The sequence below is a fragment of the Notamacropus eugenii genome, chromosome 1, assembly GCF_028372415.1.
Source record: "Notamacropus eugenii isolate mMacEug1 chromosome 1, mMacEug1.pri_v2, whole genome shotgun sequence".
NCBI lineage: Eukaryota > Metazoa > Chordata > Mammalia > Diprotodontia > Macropodidae > Notamacropus > Notamacropus eugenii.
In genome coordinates this window covers 701,136,814-701,154,340 of record NC_092872.1, presented here as the reverse complement: position 1 = coordinate 701,154,340, position 17,527 = coordinate 701,136,814, and the positions used below count along the sequence as shown (strand labels likewise).

The 17,527-nt window shown below is 38.7% G+C and overlaps 1 long non-coding RNA gene across 2 annotated transcripts in view; it reads right to left on the bottom strand.

Moving 5' to 3' along the window:
* Window positions 1-204: 204 nt before the first annotated feature.
* Window positions 205-17,527, bottom strand: part of LOC140521324 (uncharacterized) — a 41,497-nt gene continuing 24,174 nt past the window's right edge. Inside the window, exons 2-3 of one of the 2 annotated variants that reach the window (XR_011972882.1) lie at window positions 17,428-17,513; window positions 205-1,441 (exon numbers count right to left, since the gene is read on the bottom strand). This is a non-coding gene — a long non-coding RNA (uncharacterized lncRNA). Of the gene's footprint in view, window positions 1,442-14,133; window positions 16,774-17,427; window positions 17,514-17,527 lie in introns of those variants that run through there. The other variant, XR_011972881.1, reaches the window with a different exon arrangement.

Genomic DNA, 17,527 nt, shown 5'->3' with positions numbered 1-17,527 from the left:
AATTGGAGATTGTCTCAGGAGGAAGGTACTGGTACAGAGCGGGGTTGTAAGAAATTCCTTGATTATTTCATTTTGTATCAGTTCATGTAAGTCTTTCCATGCTTCTTCTATTCATCATGCTTAGGATTTATTATAGCACAATAATACCATTGCATGTATTTACCAAAACTTATTTACAAAGTTGTTTTTGATATTTTTGCATGCCATAGAAATGCCTATTCAATTGAATCCCTAATTAGTGTGATACCGCAGAACAATAAAGCTATGTAACACAAAACAAGGGACTGGAATAGATAGGCGATATACATTATACTATCACTCACATTATCCATTTTTGAAAGAAAGGGCAGATGCATATCATGTAAGTGAACACCAATGTTGTACAATGCTTTTGTTCTGAGATTTGTTGTTATTTAAAGCTGTCTTTATTTACATGGTTGTAATAATTATATATATATATATATGTATATTGTTTTTCTGGTTATTCTTTCTTCAATCTGCATTGCTGCATACATCTTTCTATATGTATTTTAAAAATTTTTTCATATTAATCTTTCCTTATGGGATAGTAATATCCCATTGAGTAATATGCTTGTTTAGTCATTCCTCATTCACTGAGCACACAGTTTGTTTCCAATTTTTGAATCTTAAAATGGTGCTTCCTATATTTTATAGCATATCTATTTTTATAGAAATGTAGAGAAAAATTCTTAATTTTGTGAATTTGTTTTGCATCCTGCTTTGTTGAAGCAACTAATTGCTGATTGATCTCTACTCACTTCTTTAGAGATTTCTGTCATCATCTAATAACAAATCTCTCTGCAAATAGTCTTGAATACTCAATAAATACTCAACTCGTAAACTGAATTAGACCAATAAATCATGAGCAATCCTGATTTTGGAGAAGGAGCAATTCTGACCCTAAACAAACAGACTTCAATCCTAAAGTCTGAAGAATGAACAATTACTTTTAATGGCTTAAGTTCACAAAAAATGGACAACTCAGCATTTGCCTTTTGTTGTTATTGTCTAGTTGAGCATGGTTCTTCATGGCCTTGCAGACCATGTGACTGTTCTGTGGGGTTTTCTTAGCAAAGATACTGTAACAGACTGTCATTTCCTTCAAGAAAGCAGATAAAGGTTAAGTGACTTCCCCAGGGTCACATAGTAAGTGTCTGAGGCTGATTTTGAACTCAGGTCTTCCTGTCCCAAGCCAAGTGTGCTCTATCCTTTGAGCCACCTCACTGCTTTCAATTCATCTTTGCAATGATCATTTGTGTCTTCTCTGATCTTCCACCTGCGGGTGTGTGGTTTGAAGCAAATGGTTGAAAGAGCCATGAAGTAAAATCAGCATCTGAACTTATAATTTGGCCCTTTCCCAAAGAAATGTTCTTTAGAAAAAGATAACGTCCTTTTGATGTGACAGGTAATACATGATGTCCTGGAAAACAAGAATTTCAAGAGTTTATAGGTCATTGTCTTTCTCTTTTACTCACTGCAAACTCTCATAACATATCCTTTTGAAACAGCCCTGAATCAAACACCCTCTAGCCACCCACATAACCACTTGGTCACATAGGTGCTTTTGTAGGTGAGCCATCCACACAATGAGATGCTTTTCCTGCAGAAACATTAATTTTTCTTCTCTCACCTCTAAAAAAACATCTTCTGGAAATGAAATAACCTGCTCAGGGCTTCTCCAATTTGACTAATTCAAATGTGTGGGTGGGGTATAATAGCCATGAAATCTACTTTGAAATGGAGGTTTTACAGAATCAGGAAAATAATATCCACCACAGCTACAATAGTGCAAATGGAAAGGACAACCACAAAAAAAGGAAGTGAATGCTGTGTAATTATGGGGACCAAACTTGACCATTAAGAAGAAAACAAAAAAGTCATCTTCGTTCTTCGCAGAGGAGAGGGACGATGAATGTGGAACACAGCACATACTGTCAAACTCAGTTGATGTGCCGCTAGTTTTACTCAACTGCTATTTTTTTCTTCCTCTTCGAAACAAAAACTTTATAAGAGATGCCTTGATGGGATAACTAAAGTGATGTAAGAAATTTTTTAATGAAAGCTTTTAGTTATTTAGGCAGCAAAATTATTAGTGCTTAGGTAAAAGAGAAATCTGTTCACCACTCTGGACTGCTATGATTAAAAAAAAATGGTCCTTTTCTCCTCTGTCACATTCTCCTCTCAAATGAAGGGAATGGATTTACTAATCACTGAGGTCCCTTTCAGCTCAGGTCAAGGTATATACATATGTGTGTGTGTGTGTGTGTGTGTGTGTGTGTGTGTGTGTATGATAGGAGAGAGAGGAGAAAGGGAGAGGAGAGATAGACAGAGAGAGAGAGAGAGAAAGAGAGAGAGAGAGAGAGAGAGAGAGAGAGAGAGAGAGAGAGAGAGAGAGAGAAAGAGAGAGGATGAATAGACAGGATAAATTGGAAATAGTTTTAAAGAGAAGACAGTAGCCTTAAGGAAGACCCTGAAAAGACTTCTTGACAAAGCTAGGGTTTGTCTGAGACGTGCAGGAAGCCAGAGAAACCCATCTCCTAGTCCAGAGTGCTTTCCCTTAGGTCACACTACCCCTGTAATAAATGTAAACACACCCTAAAAAAATTAAAAACACTATAAAAATGTCAGCTGGTAGAAATCTACCATTCTAATCCCGAGTCGTCAGCATGAAAAATTCGTCATACTAAACAGGTCTTTTTTTCCTTTGAAAATCACTCTACCATATTGTAATGGGAATAATTATAAGACTTGGAAGCAAAAGACATTGGTTGACATTCCAGCTCTGAAAGTTACTAGCCAAGTGACTAACTGGTATCTTTAATGTCTGTGAGTTTCAGTTTCCTCATTTGCAACATGGACATGATAATATTCACATATAAGTTTGTAGTGAGGAAAGCATTTTATAGACCTTTGAACACTGTGGAGATACAGTTATATATCACTTTCTGTAAGTCAATTCAATTTAGTCCAGATTTATCCAGCTTTTATTATATGCATAGCATTTGTACACAGATACTCCTAAAGATTTGTGAACTTGTTGATGTGGCTGTCCTTTCCAATGATGTACAACCCAGTCACATGTGCTTGTCCTCCCCTATCTTTGCTACAAAGGTATTAACCAAACACTTGCCATATTGGATACCTTTATTGCATTTTCTTAACATTGCATGGATACCAATGGACATGCAGGCTTTCCATGGAATCCAAAGATTCCATTGATTATCCTTTTCTCTTCTCACACGAGGCACCAAGGATACAAAATAAAAAATAGCACTGTCTTCACCCTCGAAGAGGTTACTGACTACTCATGACCAAGATATAAGTCATTCCTAAGTGGTAAATAGGATCAGGAAGAAGGAACATCAATAAATATTCTCAGGTTAGAATTTGTCCTGGAATCCACCTATCCAATCCATCCTCCAGACCGTAAAGTCTTCCCAGGATTATTTTTGGTTACAATGCCAAAGAGCTTCTTCAGTATCTACAAGTGATTTGATGGTGGCTTAACTGTCTTGTTAGCAAACTATACCATGGTTTGGGACATTTTGACTTTGAAATGACTGACATCTAAGTAGAAGTGTCCACAAGGCAGCTGGAAGAAAACATGGGGAGTGGAGACTGGACTTGGGCAAGGGAATAGAATTGAAGGCATGTATCTGACCATTCCCTACCTTCTACATCTCCCTGTGGCTCCCATTCATAAATAGCAAATACCAAATGAGCCTGGAGTTGCAGTGGCTGAAATCTTGTGTGCAATGTACCAAGAGAAGTGTTTTATAGTGGGCAGTAAACATATGGACAGATATTTTATAGCTTTTAAAGAATGTCAATTACATAATTAAAGTACTTTCATTAACTCACTAGGGACAGAACCTATAAACCACTGCCAATTTATTTGAATGAAATACACTTTTCCCTAAGGCTTAAGCTTAACCAAGTAGAAAGTTGTTGTTTATTTCAGTTCATAATCCATGCTTCTAAATTCTACATTCTCACATCTAGAGTCAACCCTAAGGAAATTTGAGAAATTTTTTTTGAAGGAGTGGGAGTGATGGGGAAGGATGGAGGGAGAAAAAAAAGCCAATGAAATTGAAAAGAAACTCTTAAGGTTTGAATGTCAGAACTGTAGGGATTCTCAGAGATCCCTGAATCCAATTCATCCCTGAACAAGAACTCAGATTTGTTATCAGTCTCAAATCCCTGCTCTTTTAATTGTGTCTTGGTCAAGACACTGGACATCTTCCTGCCTCAGTTTCTTCATTTGTAAAATGAAGGAATTAGGCTAGAAAAGGGTTTCTTAACTTGGGATCCATGACCTTTTAAAAATTATTATTTTGATAACTATTTCCATATAAATTTCCTTTGTAATATGATTTATCTTATGTTTTTAAAAAATCTGAATCTGAAAAGGGGGCCCTAGGCTTCACTAGATTGTTAGAGGGATCTGTGACACAAAAGGGTTAAGAACCTCTGGACTAGATGAAGTCTAAGTGTCTTTATAGTTCTAGCTCTGAATCCTAGAAAGCTATGTACTTCCACCCCAGGTGATAATTCATCTTCTGTTCAGTCATGGGAAGCTCACTAGCTTCTAAGGCATCCAATTCCACTTTGTAATTGTTAGGAAGCTTTTCTTTACATTAATAAAAGTTTGTTGAGTTGGACTGAATCTAATTAAATCAAATGATCTGAAGCTAAGATATGCCTCCCTGAAAATTCCACCCATCCCTACTGATTCTGCCCTCTGGCGCCAAATAGAAGATGTCTAATCCTTCAACTGGAGGGTGCTTCAAATACTTGAAAACTTTAGCATTCTCCCCCTCCCCCACCAAGTCTTTTTTCCTCCAGACTAAACATCCCCAGTTCTTTAACAGAACCTTGTATGGAATGTTCTTCAGTCTCTTTACCACCTTGGTTGTCCTTTGTATTCACTCTTTCCTGATGATGTCATATCAAGACATGGGACTGCCGGGAAACGACCAATGAAAGCCTCAGATTCAAACACAGTGGGAAAGGGTAGCTAGGTGATGAAGTGGATAGAGCACTACCCCTGGAGGAAGGAGGACCTGAGTTCAAAGCCAGCATCAGATACTTACTAGTTGTGTGACCTAGGGCAAGTCACTTAACCCTCCTCCCCCCCCAAAAAACCCACAATGGGAATAAAATTGGACATAGGTTGTAACAAGAGAGCAAACTCACTTACGGGGGTGGGGCAGGACAGAACCAAGTCAAGATGAGCTAGGAAACTGTTGGAATAATCTGATCATGAGGTGAGGAACTAGAAAAATAAGGTTGTATGTTACTAGAGATGCGAGAGTTTATATCCCCCCCTTTAAAATTCATTAATCTTCTATGAATGGTTTGTAAAATTTTGGAATGTAAGGGTCTGGACTAAGCCAAGGAAAGTTCTGTCCAAATTTCACTACTTTCCAGATGATGTTTCATTTATTAGTGTAGGCAGCTGTGGGGCTCCGGGGAGTAACATGTTGGAAATCTAGAAAGAACATACTGAGGAAGAAGAAGAATCCTGGGGTCTGAGGTTTGTTTGATGTGTTTTGTTAGTGAAAAAGCAAGAGTAGAGCCATACTGATCAAATCTTCAATCCACGTACCAAGTATTGTTTTCTTCCCCTTCTATGATGCCAAGGATAATTAATTACAATCCTAGGAGAAGCCAATATTGCAATTGCTTTAGTGTTTACTTAGAATGTAAAAAAAGGCAGGATGTTGTGATAGGGAGAGGATGAGGGTTCCAGGGTCCTGGGTTCAAATTTTAGTTATGCTTCTTACCATCTGTGTGATTTTCAGCATTTCATTTAACTTCAACCTCAAGCTCAGAGGCAGCTATTTGGCATAATGGGTGATGTGATGGATAGAACATTGGGCCTTGAGTCTGCAAGACCTGAGTTTAAATCTAGCCTCAGATACTTTCTAGCTGCGTGAGCTTCAGCAAGTCACTTAATCTCAGTTTCCTTAAATGTAAAATGGGGATAATAACAGTATTTACCTTGCAAGACTTTATGAGAAAAGAAGGAGATCATGTTTGTGAAACACTTGGCATAGCGCTGGGCACATAGTAAGTACTTAATAAATGTTTATCTCTTTCTTTTCCCTTCCCTCAATTTATTTTGTTAATGGATTTATTTTGTTAAATATTTCCCAATTACATTTCAATCTGATTCAGACCCTGCTCAAGAGTTGCAACTGCCAAGCCAAGAGTTAACATTTTATTCCATCTCTTATCTCTACACAATTGCAGTCTCTTCCTTTATACCCCAAATACCTTCCTTATTTCCACTTCATAAAATCCTTCACATTCAAAATTCAATTCAAGGGCCATGTCCTACAGACACTTCCTTTGGTTCTTCCAGTTGTGATTGCCTTCTTCCTTGGAAATAAGCTTCTGCATATTTGGTACTTAAGTTTCTATGAATATGTTAGTTCCACTTAGTAGAATATAAGCTCATTGAGGGTAAGAACTGTTCTCCTCCTTCTCTACTTCTTCTCCTCCTTCTTTTTCTCCTTCTCCTTCTTCTCCTTTTCCTTCTCCTTTTCCTCTTTGTCCTCCTCCTCCTTCTTCTCCTTTTTCTCCTTCTCTTCCTCCTCCTCCTTCTTCTTCCTCTTCTTCTCCTTCTTTCTCCTCCTCTTTCTTCTTCCCTTTCTTCTTCTTCATCTTCTCCTTCTGCTGCTCTCTATCCTTCTTCTTCTTCTCCTTCTTCTTCTCTTTCTCCTTCTCCTCCTTCTTCTTCTTCCCCTTCTTCTCCTTATTCCCCTTCTTCTCCTTCTTCTCCTTTTTGTCCTTCTCCTCCTCATCATCCTCCTTCTTCTCCATCTTCTTCTCCTTCTTCTACTCCTCTTCTTCTTTCTTCATCTTCTCCTCCTCCTCCTTCTCTTCCTCCTCCTCCTTCTGAATGTTTCCTCATTTACTTAAAGGAACAGTAGTAGTAACTAGCATTTATATAGAGCTTTAAGGTTTACAAAACACTTTACAAATACTATTTCATTTTATATTTACAATAAACATGAGGTAAATGTTATAATTACCTCCATTTTACAAATAAGGAAACTGAGGCAAGCAGATGTTAAGTGACTCTCCCACCTTATAGGAATGTTGTGAAGATCAAGTGATATAATATGTGTAAAGTGCTATGCAAACCTTAAATACCATATAAATGTTAGCTGTTGTTATTATATTAATGTAGCCTATTATAATAGAGAGACAGTGTGGTACAGTGGATATAGAACTCGTTTTGGTATCTAGCAGACTTGAATTCCAGTTCTGACTCTACATAATAGGCTATAATCCAGAGCACATCATTGAATCTGTCAGAGCACTCAGGAAACTCTCTTTGACTGTAAGTACAGAGGAGATGCCAGTAATCATCCCTGTCATCACTATCGCATCATTGTCAACATATCATTATCATATCACAATCACCACCATCATCATAGCTAACATTTAAATGGTACCTACTATGTACTAGTCACTCTGCTAAGTGCTTTAAAAATATTATGTCATTGAGTCCTCACAATTTAGCTAAATTCCACAAGAATCTACTATTAAGCGCCAGTTATGTACATGACATTATGGTAATCCCTGGACTTAAGACTCACTCACTCTGAAAAAAAAGAATAGATTCTAAGGGGTGGGGAACCTGTGGCCTTGAGGTCACATGTGGCCTTCTAGGTTCTTGGGTGCAGCCTTTTGACTGAGTTCAAGTTTTAAAGAACAAATTCTTTTATCAAGGGAATTTGTTCTATGAAGTTTGGATTCGGTTAAAAGGCCACACTTGAGGACCTAGAGGGCCATATGTGACCTCAAGGCCACAGATTCCCCATGCCTGAAAGATGTCCATCCTCCCTCATGCTTACTTCCCAGAATTCCATTGTTGGAGCTTTTCCCTTACCAACTCCCAAAGTCCTGGAATCACCTGGTGGGTATTGGCATTGTAAACCGGAGCCACACAACAAAGGATCACCTGCCTTTCTCCTTAGAGCTTGAACTCACTCCTCCCATGTTCCCGATGGGTTTCCTTCTGATGTCATTGGTCCTCTTCAAAAACAAAAACAGGAAGGAGGGAGAGAAGGAGGGAAAGAAGGAAGGAGAGTAAGGAAGAGAAAGATGGAAGAAGGGGGAAGAAGGGAAAGAGGTAGAGGAGAGAAAGAAGGAAAGAAGTAAGAAAAGAAGGAAAGAAAAAGGAAGGAAGGGATGAAGGAAATATTCATTAATTACCTATTATGTGCCAGGCACTGTGTTAATCACTTTACAAATATTATCTCATTTAATCCTCACAACAACCCTGTGAGGTAAATACTATTATGACCCCATTTTACAACTGAGGAAACTGAGGCAGAAAGAGATTAAGTGGCTTGCCCAGGGCCACACAGCTAGTAATTGTTTAAGGGTAGTTTTTTCAAGTTTATTTTAATACAATAAAAAGACAATTTTTGATACAATAAAAAGATGATTGCAAATTTCAAATCTACTATATACAACTTATTTCCCCCAAATATACCACAATATTATATAAATTTCTTTTTTTTTCTTTTTTCTTCTTCCTCCTCCTGTCCTGCCTAAAGATGGCTACCATTAGGCACCTTGGTGTGTGTGTGTGTGTGTGTGTGTGTGTGTGTGTGTGTGTGTGTGTGTGTAAAATTATTCTGTATATACTTCTATTTTTCAGTTATTTCTCTGGATGCAGGTAGCATCTTCCTTCATATGTTCTTTATTTTTAATTTGTATATTTATAATAGTCAAAATAACATGTAGTCGCCCAACATTGTTCTTAAAACAATATTGCTATTGAAGTCAAGTATTCTTGCTTCCAGGTCCAGCATTCTATCCCCTGTGCCATCTAACTGTCTTTAAGCAGAACCTGGGATTGGAGATGGAGAGCTGTAAAGGACTTTACAGGTCACTTTATAGAAATCCTTCAGTTTATAGATGAAGAGACTGAAGTACATTGAGATGAAATGACTAGCCAAAGGTCACACAGGTGGTAAAATGAAGAAATGGGTTGTAAACTCAGATGCCATGACTCCATTTCACAGATAAGGAAATGAAGTCTCAGAGCCTGACCTGCAACCCAACATATCTTGGCTCGAATCCCAGAGTAGCTTCAACTAAGCCAACCACCAGAGCTTGGGTCCTTTGACGTCAACATTTTTTCCAAGAGAGAAACATGAAGTGGAAATTCAGCAGTGACTGTGTGAACCCAGGCATCCTGCTCCTCCAGATTCCTCCATCAACCTTTACAACACACCCAATCTGGTCACTGCCTAACTTCATGGGAGCTTAGAATTTAGGATAAATGCTTGTTGTATTGAATTCAATTCAAACTAGAAGATTCCACAGACTACAGGGTGGAGATTTTGAATGTTAGTCTTTAGAGGAACAGTCCAACCACATCATTTTACAGATGGGTAAATGGAGGCTCAAAGAGAATGGGATGACTAGCCAAACAATACATAGGCAGTAAGAAGAGGAACCAGGATATGAGTCTACCTCCTCTGATTATGAATCCAACACTCTACTTTTGTATCACATCAGAGCTCTTGGAGGCTACCTTCCTCATTACATAGAGGAAATGGAGGCCCTAGACAGCTGAAATGATTTGTCTATGGTCCATTGTTGTTTTTCAGTCATTTTTCAGTCATGGGCTTTTCTTGGCAAAGACACCAAAATGCTTTGCCATTTTCTTCTCCAGCTCATTTTACAGAGAAAGAAACTGAGGCAAAAAGGGGAAAATGAATTGCCCAGGATCACACAGCTAAGTGTCTGAGGGCAGATTTGAACTCAGATCCTACTGACTCCAGTACTGGTGCTCTATCCACTGCATCATCCAGCTGCCCCTGTCCAAGGTGAGAGAGCTACTAAGTGGCAGTATCTGAACCAAGATCTTTGGACTCCAAATTCAGAGCTACTTTTGCCATATTAAGTGACTTCTAGTTTGGAATGATGTATTTTCAGCTGGTGGTGAGGTCTACAAAGCATAAGACAGCGTCATGAGTAGGTCACAGTTCAGTGACTTTATTCATCTAAGCAGTGTAAAGGAATTTCTCCTCTCTAATACTTCCAATTAAGGTTAATAATGATAATAATAATGAATAATAATAATATTACTACCTTACTACTGACTTCACATGGCTGTGTGAGGACAAAATGAAAGAATGCATGCAAAGTTCTTTGCAAAGCTATGAATGTCACCTAATAATAATTAATAATGCTAAAGCTGGAAAGGACCTGAAAAATCTAAAACCCCTCATGTCAAGACCATTTTCGTAAAGGTTATTAAAGGTCTATTCTGGGTTCAAGAGGAAAAAGAGACTTTATTTGGCAAGGAAATGCCTCATTGGAAGGCTCATCCCCGGCAAGACCCGTGTAGGAAAGCTGTGACTCAGTGCATTTTACATTTGGCATTTAGCAACTTTGAAAAATGACTACGGTTTCCTTTGGCCGCTGAGGCAGGAGCCTGAAGTAGTGACCTTTAAGGAGACGCTGTTTACTCCAGCTCCAGACAGAGAAGCTTTGCGTGATCTACACAAATCTCTGCTCTCTGCCTTGGCTCTGACCCCTCTCCTTGCAGGCCAGGCTTGCCACAGTTTGTGAAACAATGGAGGACCAGTCAGAGCTGGAGCCTTGGAGCTCCTGGGGGACACTCTACCAGAGGACACTGGCCAGGGGGGCCTCTCTCCGTACTGTGGAAGGGTAGTTGATCTCTGGGCAAGGTTTGATGCATAGAAGCAGCTCATATTTTGGTAATCATTCGTTCTGTTATTAATCAGCAGAATCATTATAATTTGCATAGAAGAGGTTTCTTCTGCTTCTGGCATTTCATTGCAGACTGAGGATACTTAACTATTGCTTTATTGAAATGTCTGTTATTACAAGGTGTTTTATTATTATGTATTTATTTATCATAGCAGTAATAAATTATTGATTACTTGAGCATAGGTTATTTCAGAAGATCCTTGAAGGCAGAGCTGGTCTCTCTCTCTGTCTCTCTCTGTCTCTGTCTCTCTGTCTCTGTCTCTCTGTCTCTGTCTCTGTCTCTCTCTGTCTCTCTCTCTCTCTCTGTCTCTCTCTCTCTCTGTCTCTCTCTCTCTCTGTCTCTCTGTCTCTGTCTCTCTGTCTCTGTCTCTGTCTCTCTCTCTCTCTCCCTCTCTCTCTTGTGGAGGGGGAAGGCAATCAGGGTTAAGCGACTTGCTCAAGGTCTGACAGCTAGTCAGTGTCAAGTGTCTGAACTCAGATTTGAATTCAGGTCATCCTGACTCGAGGGCTGGTGTTCTTTTCACTGCCGCCCCACTTGATGTCTTTTCATTTTTACCTTTGTAACTCCAACACCTAGTACAGAGCTTTGATTATTTTTGTTGTTCAGTCGTGTCCAACTCTTCATGATCCCATTTGGAGTTTTCTTGGCAAAGTTAATGGAGTGGTTTGCCATTTTCTTCTTTAGATCATTTTACAGATGAGGAAACTGAGGCAAGCAGAGTGAAGTGACTTGCCCAGAGTCACACAACTAGTAAGTGTCTGAAGTCAGATTTGAACTCCGGTCTTCTTGATTCCAGGTCCAGCACTCTATGCACTATGGCGCCACCTAGCTGCACCCATTATCATTAATAATAATAATAATAAATTGCCTGTTTGCATAGAAGTTGTTTCATAAGGTCACTGAAGGTAGGGTTAGTCTCTTTTCATTTATAAGACCAGACCCTAGTAGAGTACCTAGCAGGTGCTTAATAAATGCTTACCGGATCAGTTACAGTGTGTTAATAATCAGTTACTATTTTCTGGAGATTATTTTACAAACCCAGTTCACCATTTTGCTTTCAGGTCAAAATAAATGCTAATCCATTTTAACTGCAAGACTATTTTCCTCCTGAAACGTAATACAGTGGAAAGAGTGCTGGATTTGGAGAGAGGGGTCTGGGGTCATATCTCACTTTTGCTATTTACTGCCTTTGTGACTTTGGACAAATCACTTCCCATTTTTGACTAAGGCCATTACACACACACACACACACACACACACACACACACACTCATCTATAAGATAGGGACGAGACTAATCTGGACACTAGCCTCCTCACACTTTGTCAATCTTGAAGCACTATAAAAATGTGAATTGTTATGTCTGCCTCTGCCCAAGGTTCTACAACTAGGAAGTAACAGTCATTTTCGAAGTCAGGGTCTTTGATTCCAGTTCCAGAATGTTCTATTTCCCCAGAATGCCAGATGTTTTCTAAGGTCCCTTCCTGCTCTCAGAGTCAATGAAACTATATTCTGCATCCCAACCCCAACCTCTGGCCCCCTATTAAAATAGTCAATATGATATTTGCTATTTTGAAAGGTAGATAAATTATTTCAGGGTACGTGGACTTCCTTTCCCTGATGGAAAAAAAAAGAAAAGAAAGGAATAGTTACACTCTAGTAGTCATTTGTAATTTCCTGAAATTAGCACAAAAATGTTAGACATTTGTTCACCCAAGTACCTGCTTCCTGGTGGATTCTGAATATTGACTATCCTGCAGGCAAAGTCTTGGGACACTTTTGGAATTACCAACTATTTATGCTTTCTGGGGGAAAGGGTTGAAGCAGAAAGTAGGAAATTAGAGACATCCTGGTGCAAATTTTGAATACAAAAGAGTCAAAAATATTACTCAAAAAAAGGAGCTTTTTAATTATTTTCAAGTTGTAGACAATTATTAACATATACAAACATCTGTGAAATTTATACAACTTATGAAAAGTTATGCTGTCTTTCATTCATCATCATTCTTTATTATTATAATATTTAAATAAAATGAAACGAGAGTTGGTAATAATAATACATTTGTGTTGCATAACTCTTTATGTTTTAAAAAGCACCTTTTTTTTAAAATCCAGCTCTCTTAAGTATTAGAGCAATGATGAATAACCCCAGGGGTGTGCTAGAAAATGTTTAATAATCAGGTCTTTGAAGAAAAAGATTTCTTGAAAGATACCTTTTAAGTTTAATCTGAATTTTAACATTTCTTCCATTACTTTCTTAAGTCTAGACAATCAATAAACAATAAATCAAACTTTAATTTTAGTGTTTGCTGATTTCTAAGGTGTATATGCTCACCCTGTAAATTTTACAACTGCTTCTTGCAGTCAGAACTGGTTGTAGGATACCCCTGGACTTATTCCTACTTTTTATACATAAAGAAACTGATATTTCTAGAATTCCCTTCCCCTTCTCCCCCAACTAGTAATTTTGTATGCATTATTTCATATATATTTTTTCCCCTTAGTAGAATGTAAACTCTTTGAAAGCAGGAACTGTTGTCTTTGTCTTTTTGTACCCACCACTAAGTTAAATCCCTAATGCGTATTTAATAAATGCTTACTGAATTTAAGTGAATCAAAGGGAGGTGACTTATCAAAAGTCACAGTGATGCACCAAGTGGCAGAGCCAGGTCTTGAACCTAGCTCTTTCAAATCCAGGGCTCTTTCTATGATACCATAACTGCCTCCCCTCACTTGAAGGAATTTATATACTTTCCACTTTTAGGTAATCCTCAGGAATTTTATTCCATAGAAGAACTGACCTCTTAAAAACATTGCCCCCACCAATGCTGCTGATCTCACTCCCATTCAGCAGTGTGACATGACATAAGAAAGAGGAAGGGAAGAGTCAATCTAATCTTTGTTCATACAGCTGTAGCAGCACATAGGGACAAGAAGCAAGTGCATTTAATTCAAGTTGGGTAACCAAAGAGGAAAAGCTTTTCTCCAATCTAGTAGGTTACAGCTAACATAAACTTTGGAAAAGAGTGCAGAAGTCAAAGGTATCACTTTAAACTAAACATCTGAAGTAGGCATGCATTTTAAAGGTGATAAGGCTGCTATGGTCCATCCATTAAGTAAATACCAAGTGGTAATTTTAAATGGGAAAAGGTTTCTCTGGTCTTAAGAGTTCTGGAAAAGGTAAAGTCTTTTTCATCACATGGTAGAATGTCTTAGAACCCTAACAGCATCATAGAACCAATGAAAATTAGAGATAGAAAAGAACTTAGAGATCAGACAGTCTGCCCCCCAATCCCTGTACCCATCCTCACCCCCACCTCCTATTCCTATCTCCCATCCCCCATTCCTCTGCCACACATACTTAGCCGTGCTGTATAGTAATCCAGTTCATGTTGTGCAGTAAAGTGCTAAACATGAGAACCTGAAGTCTAGAGAGGGGTAATGAATCTCCTCTCCCCAAGGGTCACATAGAGAGAAACACAGTTGGGATTCAAACCAGGTCACAAGATCATAAGATTTAGAGCAAAAAAGAATTTCTGCAAGTATCTAGTTCAATAGCCTCATTTTACTTCTAAGACAACTAAGGCAAAGAGAGATTGTCACTTGCTCCTAATTATACAATTAGCAAATCAGAGAGGGAGAATTTAAATTCTTCTGATAACAAAGAAGAGGAAGAAGAAGAAGAAAGAAGAAGGAGAAGAAGGAGAAGAAGAAGAGGGATGAGGAGGAGGAGAAGGAGGAAGAAGAGGAGAAAGAGGAAGAAAGAAGAGGAAGAAGGAAGACAAGGAGAAAGAGAAAAAGAAGATGATGATTTATTGAAAGTACAAAGTACTTTATATTTATTATCTCAATTGTTTCATCAAACTCTGTGAGGTAGGTGCTATTATTATTCTTATTATAAAGATGAAGACTTAAGGGACAGAAAGGTTAAATAACTAGCCCAGGGTCACACAGATAAGAAATGTCTGGGATAGAATTTGAACTCAGGTCTTCATGACTTCGAGTAAAACACTCCAGCCACTGTGCCACCCATCTGCCTCAGGGTGTTCTTCAGGACATGTGGTTTTAAAAAACAGTGAGTTATCCTTAGATATACAGATGCTTATAGAATGCTTATATAATAATATATTAATGAAATGAAATCATAACAATTTCATAAAAGCATGTGCCTCCGAAGTGATGTAGTATTGGGGATTCTCTCCTTGAAAAAAAGAATATGGCTGATTGGACTAAGGGGCTGGTTGGTGGGGATATACTCTCCTGTGCAGGGTTGAAACCATTCAGAGTTCTTCTAGACAGTCCTGGAAAGGACAAGTGTCTCCCCCCACTATGAGTGTATCAGGCTTATAGGTGTTCTATATGTGATAATATTCTCCGGGCACAGAATCCCAGGTCAAAGTTATATATCACTGATCTAGAATGGGGAATTCAGAGTCTGCCTCCAGGATCACCACACTTTTCCCCTGCTCCACAAGACATTTTGGACCAAATATCATCATCACCATCATCATCATCATCGTCATTGGTGGGGTTGTGGTGGTGGTGTTATAGAGACCTATGACTTCATAGTGCCGATAGAGAACTTCCAGTGAGGAAATTCCCTACCACAATGTAGACTGCTAACGAGTAATTTACAATATAATAGAGTTGCCAGGGTCATTTAGAGTCACTTTAATATTATGAGGAAACCAAGACTCAAAGAGGTCTCCCGGTAAGTACCTCTTACCAGTGAGTGAGGTGTCTCTGTGGCTGGCATAAGGGCACTATCTGCCTGGTGAAATGTTTTAGGAAGCCCCAGAAAGCACGCAGAAGAAGGTGAGAGCGGGGGGAAGCTGAACTTTCTACTGAAGACCAGCCTAGTACTAAAGTCTTAACCATGACTCCTGACCCCAATCTGTTATTGAGGGAAAAGTAAAATGAATGCTTTGGCTCAGCTCATCAAGAGGGGTTGTTTACACAGATGCGTTTCACCAGATCATTTCTCAACTATTCACTTTATGTAGAGGCAGTTTGATAGAACACAAGACCTGGAATCAGGAAGACCCAAGTTGAAATTTGCCCTCAGATGCTTTCTAGTTGTGTGACCCTAAACAAGTCACTTAATCTCTTTCTGTCTGAGTTTCTCCTTTTATAAACTGGGGATAATAATAGCACCAAGGGTAGTGAGAATTAAATGAGATATCTGCAAAGTATTTTGCAAACCTTAAAGCCTATGTAAATACTAGTTGTTCTTTACATAGCCAGGTCAACATAGGTTGGCTAATGGGTACCCACATAGATAGTAACTATAAGCTACTTGAAAGGAAAAGAGTAAGTCTTACACTTTGTTATACTTCCCACCCACTCCCTTCTTTAGAACCTAGAAAAGTGTCCTGAAAACAGTAAGTGCTTAATAATTAATGATAGGTCATATTTATTGAGTGCTTTCAGAGATAGGTAGGGGAAAGAGGCAAGGCAATTTTAACTTGGGTCTTATTTATTTACCTAATATTTTATTTATTTAATATTTTACTATTTATTTTATTTATAAATTATATTATTTATTATATAATTTATAAATATTTATAAATATTTAATATTTTAAGGAGCTCCTGGTATGGAAGTTTCTTTCATCAATACAGATCAGCAACTCATGTGTCACTCAGTCTTGCAGAACTGTCGAGGCCATTGGTAAGTGACTCCACCACGATCCTATGTATCAGAGTTTTCCTCGTTTCCAAATTCAACCTCTATCCTTTTCCTTTTGGTTACAAAATATTGTTTATGGCTATGAAATGCTATTGTTGTGAGATAATATAATTTCATGGCAGTAACACTGTGAAACAGGTACGCGGTAAATAGAATTCTACACACTGTGCAGGGTATAACGAGGAAACTAAGGTTCAGAAGGGTTAACTGACTTGTCCAAGGTTACACAGATCATTAGTGACACACAGTCAGGAGTGGGACCCAGTTGTTAGAAGTCTGGATTCAGGACCACGTCCACTGAGGAGAAAGGATAAGAATAAAGGTTTAAATGGTGGTTTATGTCATCTCTCCGTTCTCTTCTAGCTTAATTTGCTATAATATAAAAGACACAAATACTGCAAAGCCATCTTTAGGACTTGGTTTGTGTGCTCTTGCGGGATGGGGCGCTTGGTAAGGGTATAATTGCAAACCTTAGGCCTCTCTTCCCAATATGTCATATAATGACCAATTGTTTTTAGTTCTGATTTCTACAACTCCCGCCCTGAGAGAAAACTTGGGGTCATAGGGGCTTTGAAGTCAGGAAGATTTGCATTTGAGACCTGCTTCCAGTAGAGACTAGCTGCATGACCTTGAGGCAGTCATTTCACAACTCCCTACATCAGGACAACCCTTGAAAATGATATGTAGTGGATCGGCACCAGTGAAGGGAGTTTCCATGCCAGAAGTTCCCTATGCTGATGAAATCAGGGGTCTGGAATGTAGAATAAAACAAACAAACAACCAAGTTTAAGCCCTAAATGGACATTTGGTTGAGCAGATGGATCCCTGGAGGCAGGGCCAACAGGCCACCATGCTTAGAGTCCGCTGAACTAACAATATGAATAGATTCCAAAGGAGAGATGTTTAATTGCACCAAATGACAGACAGACAATAGGAAAAACCCTCACATACCTCAGTTGATGGAAGGATAATTCCTTAGGCATCCAGGATACAGACCACAGAACTCCTTACAGATCCCACTGAACTCCTGATGTTTCCTAAGAAGTAAACA